Raw genomic sequence first — 7,558 nt, 5'->3', positions numbered from 1 at the left:
AGCTCCCATCCCCTGCCCGCCTCGGCGGGTGAGCAGACAAGCCTCTCAGGCTGGTGAGTGCTGGTCGGCACCGGTCCTCTGTGCGGGAATCTGTCCACTTTGCCCTCCGCACCCCTGTGGCTGCGCTCTTCTCCATGCTTGGAAGCTGCTCCCCCTCCGCCACCCGCAGTCTCCACCCACAAAGGGGCTTCCTAGTGTGTGGAAACCTTTCCTCCTTCACAGCTCCCTCCCACTGGTGCAGGTCCCGTCCCTATACTTTTGTCTCTGTTTTTTCTTTTTTCTTTTGCCCTACCCAGGTATGTGGGGAGTTACTTGCTTTTTGGGAGGTCTGAGGTCTTCTGCCAGCTTTCAGTAGGAGTTCTGTAGGAGCTGTTCCACATGTAGATGTATTTCTGATGTATTTGGGAGAAGAAGGTGATCTCCGTGTCTTAGTCTTCCGCCATCTTGAAGCCTCTCCGACGTGTGATTTTAAATTACTATTATGAATAGTCTTCCTTGTGGTCTTCTCGTTCACCAGAACATTGTGAAGTAAACAAATACAGTCTCTGTATCAGAGCTTTACGTTATTAAAAAATATGAACCAGGCCCCATGGTTCATCCAAATTATACTCTTGTCTGTTAGGACATTTCTCTCATAAGAGCTCACTCACCTTTTGTTCCTACAGGGCACATCACTTATATTTTAAGCTTATTAGTCACTCTCCTCACAAAACACTTGAAGTAGTTTATTCTTTTTTGTTCTTTTGCTTAATGGGGCAGATAATATCACAGCAGCCTTTGATTCATGGATGTATAAGACAAAGTCCTTTTCCTCAAGGAAATCTCAGTAAGGGCAAGAAACTGACAAGTATGTATAGAGAGGGATTCTAGATAGTTGCTAAACTAGAGGTTCTCAAAAGATTTACAGAGGAAGAATAATTAATTCATGTTAAGACTTCACTGTGAGAAGTGATTTCTAGTTAGATATAGAATAGACAACGGCATATTCAGAGAGAAGAGGAATGGCAGAGCATAATATACCCAGGAATCTATCTGCATGTCAGTAAATTACTGAGTATATATTATTAATATTTGTTTTGGAAATCTGTGGGAATGAAACTGAAATTGTAAGGAAGAGACTATAAAGATATTCACAATCACATGTATAATTATGCTATATCTGTGTCATGCACTAGGCCTAGAATTAGGGATATGTGAACAAATTAAGATAGACATGTCCCTGTCCTCATAGAGCTTACAATCAATAAAGCAAGGACTGGGAATGTAGGTAGAGATTTGAGCATTTTACAGCAACTCAAAGCAAAAACATACTTTGGTTGAGATAAGGTCTCTTCTGAATTCTCTATCATGTGATTGAGATTCTATTGTGTATTTATTGTGCATACAGAGTTGGTGAGAGATTATGTTATACACATGAGAGAGACAAAACTAACTTAAAGTTTTAGAAACTCATTTTTTAATGGTGTTGACAAAAGAATGAAGGAAGATTAGAACAAAGGCAGAAACACTGTTTAAGAGGCAAACGATACACAGTACATGACATATGTGGGTAAAATCCAAGCCAGTTGCAGTAACAAAGAATAGTGGATTGATTTGGCAAACTGTTTAGAAGTAGAATTAATGTAGCATATATATCAAGGTAGCATAGATTTTATTTTTGATGTGTTCTGCTTTGTTTAAAATGAAAACAGTCAATACTATCCAGACTAGAGGGAAATGGACACTGCTGGAGATTGTATAAATTGTTACATCTCTTTTGGGAAACAAGTTGGTAATAGGTAGTAAGGGTCTTCAAATTATTCATGTTCATTGACAGTTATTCCATTTCTGAGAATCAGTCATGTAGAAGTATGTAAATAAAAGGAAAATGTCTTGCACAAAGAAGTTCAATAAGACATTACTTATAATAGTAAAATGAGTGGAAATTGTTTAAGTGTTCAATTCAGGAGAGGTAGTTAAATAAGTTGTATGGAATTTTTAAAAGTCTTATATGTTAAATAATATAAATCAAGCACAAAATTTTATGGCCTGTGAGATCACACCTAATGAAAATATGCATAAGAAAAAGAGGTGATTCATTAAGTCATATGTTTTAACTCTAGCCATAAGATCACTTTATATTTTTTCTTTGTAATCTATTTTCACAATAGTTGAACGTGAACATTTATTGTTTGTAGTCAAAGAAAAGTTAACTATACTTTATTATTCTTAGGATGTGGTAACTCATTGTATGTGGTAATAAGATATAAAATTAATAATTAATAAAAATGTATACCCGATTTCTGGCTTTCTGGCTTGACATGGATACTATAAACAGAAACATATTTGGGGGGAAAAGATATGTGTAAATTTGATGATCATTGTAATTCACCATACCAATAGACTAAAAAAGAAAAATTATATGTTTAGTTCAAAAAGAAATCCTTACACTCTAGCTACTGCTTTTGTTCAAATTGATCTTATTACATAAGGAATAAAAGCATATGTTTACAAAAATCCTGAATAAAAATGTTTCTAGAAGCTTTATTCATAATAGCTAAATATCAAAATGACCCATATGTCCATAGACAGGTGGATGGATAAAAAAATTATGATATACATATATAACAATATTCAACACCATATTGCTAAGTGATATTCAGCAATTAAGAGTCATGATCTACTGACACATACAATAACATGGATGAATCTCCAAAGATATAAGCTAAGTGAAAGAACTCAGACAAAAATCACTTGTTTGATTTCATTTCTAGTAGTAAACTAGAGCATGCAACCTAATCTACTATGACAGATCAGTGTTTGATTGGGTTCATGGTCAGGAAATGGGAGGAATGATTTACAAAATAATATAAAGGAAGTTTTGTGGGTGATAAACACATTGATTCTGGGATTCTGGTAATTTTTTATGAATGTTTATATAAGTTAAGACGTCAAATTTTACATCTTAAATAAGTGCAGTTTATTTTCTGTAAATTATACTTCAGTAAAGTATTAGAAATTGAAAAAAATATCAGATACACATGTATATACCAGGAATGAGCAAATGTAAACTGACACTTGTTTCACTATCATCAAAAAATATCACATACATGAGAATAAAAACATGAGCCATAAATCATTACTGAGGAAATTTTAAAAGATCTAAACAAATGGAAGAATATATATCTGCCCGTGTGTATGTGCATGTATCTGTGTGTATGTGTGTGTGTGTGTGTGTGTGATTAATTCAGATTTTTATGTAATCTGACAATTCAGATAGATATATAGATAGAACGATATAGTATCACCAATGTAATATTTAGAAATAAAAAATCGAGGACTTCTTATAACTGGTATAAAGAATTTGTATATTCAGTAATTAAGACTGTATGAAGTTGGCACAAATAAACAATGATTGACCAATAGAATAGAATGTAGAGTTTATAAATAAACTCTCATAATTCAGTGGGTAAATGGTAACTTTTTAAATAGATGGTGCTGGGTTGATTGGATATCCATTTGGAAAATAAAATGAATCTTGCAACCTACCTCATACCACATTAAAAATTAATTCCAGATGAATTTTAGCTTCAATGTGAAAGAAAATATTTAGGTTTAGAACATATGAGAATAATTTTATGATTGCAAATAGGACACAAAAATCATTTGAGTCACATTAAAATGAAAAGCGTTTGTTCATTAAAAGACACCATTAGAGAATGAAAAGTTAAGCCTCAAGTCAGAGACAATAGAGAATGTGTGTATCTTATGTGAAGAAAGACTGTATCCTGAATTTTAAAAAATAGCTTTACGGGCTTCCCTGGTGGCGCAGTGGTTGAGAATCTGCCTGCCAATGCAGGGGACATGGGTTCGAGCCCTGGTCTGGGAAGATTCCGCGTGCCGCGGAGCAACTGGGCCCGTGAGCCACAATTACTGAGCAGGCGCGTCTGGAGCCTGTGCTCCGCAACAAGAGAGGCCGCGATAATGAGAGGCCCGTGCACCGTGATGAAGAGTGGCCCCCACTTGCCACAACTAGAGAAAGCCCTCGCACAGAAACGAAGACCCAACACAGCCATAAATAAATAAATAAATAAATAAAATTAAAAAAAAAAAAAAGCTTTACAGAACAATGACAAAAGAATGGGTAATTTGATATATATGGGCAAAACTTGAAACTTCAAGATAAGGACACTGAAATCATTAAAAAACATTAAAACCTTCAAGTTCATTAATCACTAGTCATAAATCAAATTCATTCATCATGTGGATGAAAACTGGTGCAACTAATTAGGAAATCTGCTTGGTGATACCTACTAAAACACAAAATACTTACATTCTTTGATTCAGAAATTTCTTTCTTCCATATATATCAAGCAGAGATTTATATATGTATTCACCAAAAGACATATTCCAGAATGTTTATTATAGCACTATTTGTAACAGCCTCATCCTAGAAACAACCCAATTGTCTATTAACAGTAGAGTGAAGAAATAAGTTGCTACATATTAATTCCATAGAAGATTATAAAATGATGGGAATAACAATCTGTTGCTACACATGATAATGTGATGACACTCACAAAAAACAAAATTGAGCTAAAGTGGCCAGATAGTAAGAACAACATACTATATGCTTTCATTTTGATGAAATTTAAAAACAGTTCACAGTAATCTACAATTATTTTGAAAGTCACTATATTGTTTACCCTTGGAGAGGGAGTAGTGACTTCTGTGGTACTTGCAATGTTCTATTTCTCGATCTTCAGTGCTGGTTACTTGAGGAAAATCCACTTATGATTTATGTGCCTTTCTGTATTTTTATAGTATTGTATACTATTTCAATAAAGTGTATGTAAAATAATCTTCAAACATTAGTTTTTGCAGCAATTTTGAGTTGAGTACCCTTTTAAGCCCTAGAATTTTTTCATAGAAAACTTGAAAATATATGCAATTTAAACAACACTAGAACATTCAGCAAAAATTACAAAGCACATATGTAAAAGACATATATGTGTGTGTATATATATATGTAAACTTCCACGGTTATCATGCTATTCGATTGTGTACCTTTCAAGACATGGTTGCTTTTGAAAAAGTTTCACTTTGAAATATAATTTCTGAAATATAAATTCTGATTTCTGTTAGGCATGAAATACTTGCACATTTAAGAAATTTCAGCAATTTATTTCAGCAATTATGACCTTACTTTGGTAAAGGTTGCTGTAAATTTATTACCTGTTATCTCTTAATTGCAAATATAACCCCGTTCCACCCTATGTTGTATTCAAACTTTGTCAACTCAGAGTTCTGTCAGGGAAATTACAATAACTGTAGGTATACACAAATTTTACAAAAAATAAATTATATCCTTAAAATAAAATCATGACACACATCCATGAATATACGTATACTAACCTAACTTTGCAAAACAGAAGATATCCATTGATATATGTATCAATCATGTAACATAAACAAGTGTTAGTCTGATTGGTAATTTTATTCTGTTTTCCACACAAATGCATTTGTGTGATATAAACAGCCTACATAATTATTTTGCATTTTAACCTTAATTCCTGCTTTACTATGAACTAATAAAAGCAAATTAGAGAAACAAGATCTTTACATTTTTCAAAAATATATTCTGGAATAAGGAAACAACCTTTGAAAATGTGAAGCTTGCAATTGGCACAAGGAGAGAATGACATGTTTTATACCATTCTAACTTCTCATAAGATTTCTTTAAAATACAGTGAAAAGAAATGTATTTTTCATTTTGAAATAACTTATATATGAATCAAATTCCAATATGTTCAAGATGTTTGCCAAACACTTTTACATTAACAAAAGCAAGTATAGTAAGTTAACCATTTTTCTTTTTTGTGTTTGTTACAAGAGTGTTTTTGTCACAGGAAATTACTCTCTGTTTCCAGCTAGACTGTTTTCAAGGAGAATGGGTTTTGCTCAGTTTATTTCTATCCTAAAGAAGTTTCTTATGCATATGTTTAGAAAATAATTGAGAATTCTTTTTTTTTTTTTTTAACATCTTTCCTGGAGTATAATTGCTTTACAATGGTGTATTAGTTTCTGCTGTATAACAAAGTGGGAGGAGATATGGGAATAATTGAGAATTCTTGCTTTTCATTCCCAGGGATTCTTTTAAGTACACTTCTAAGATCCCATTTAGGAACTAAGTAGAAATGGTACAATTTATCTTTTGTGTTGCCTATGTAATGGCAAGCAATGCAGGCAACATTTTAACTAATCGAATGATTTAAGTCTTTCTGGCAGATGAGACTTTACTGATATTGTTTTCATCTATGGATCATCTGTCTACTCCTCATCTGATTTCATGCCCCCTTTTAAAGTTTAATATCAAACCTATGTGTTCCATAGTAGCTTATTAGAAAAAAATGTTTTTAATCAAGATATTGGTGCTTTATGAATTAGATAGTAATAAAAAGAATACAAAAATAAAATATGTAAAACTTTACTTTTCTGGGGTTTTTTTCCACTATGGTACAATAACAAACCATAAGCATGTAAAATGTATTAATTGTTTGACATAAGCATATATAGCTTTAATTCTATCATTTATACTACAAAGAAATAAATACTATCATAAATTGGTGTTGAGTAAAATTACTTGTATTTCCTTCATGAACATAATCTTCTATGTAAACGATATCTGTCATTTAAAATTTCTGTCCTATATGTTATATTCTTTCACATCTCTCCAGAAATTTAAAATCCACTAATCTTTCAAGGTCAATGTCCACAGATATTTTTCTAATAACCATAACTGGAAGAAGTATTTCCCTTCCCTAAAATGCCATAATATTTTGTCAGTGTTTTTACCAGAATATTTAGTACACAACCATTTATTGAAATAACATTTTGAAGCATATTTACTCTGTTGTTTTTATAAATATCCAAAAAGTAGAAATCTAAGTCTACAACTAAATATAAGATTCCTAAAATGTTTTCACATTTTTTATTAAGTACTTATTGTTGCTGTTAATTTATTGAATTATAAACAAGAACACATTTATTTATTTTTCAGTAACAACTACACACTCTATTGAGAAATTATCTACTTGCTTCCAAAGAATAACAAGATTAAAATGACCACTAGGGGCAATTCTGTATATTTTCTGTCACTTTCTGTTATTAAGATGAAGTATTTTGCATTTTAATTTTTCAATTTCATATTTGATTTTAAGTTCACGCCTTCACTCAGTACACGATCGAGTTAAGTCTTCAGCAATTTGGAGTTCAAGATGAACAAGCTCTTCACCACTCCTCATGCCTTTATTTCTCTCGGACCTTCCCCCTCTTGTCTCCAACTTGATTCCAATCATGAAGACACAATACCTCTGGCAGCAGAGAGGGCCACTGATCTGACAATGAGGTTTGGTGATAGTATTAAAGGCACAATCAGGTGCCTTCAGTGTAGAAAGGAGAGCCCCCCACGTCTCCTTGATTGGAGTTGTATTAATATCCTTTAACAATTTCACATTCTTGTCATCTGCAGTGGTTTCTTATGGTGGTATTTATCAAAACCAACCCAATCGTCCTTGAG

The sequence above is a fragment of the Eubalaena glacialis genome, chromosome 16 (genome assembly GCF_028564815.1).
Source record: "Eubalaena glacialis isolate mEubGla1 chromosome 16, mEubGla1.1.hap2.+ XY, whole genome shotgun sequence".
NCBI lineage: Eukaryota > Metazoa > Chordata > Mammalia > Artiodactyla > Balaenidae > Eubalaena > Eubalaena glacialis.
Note: the sequence above shows the minus strand (reverse complement) of the source record.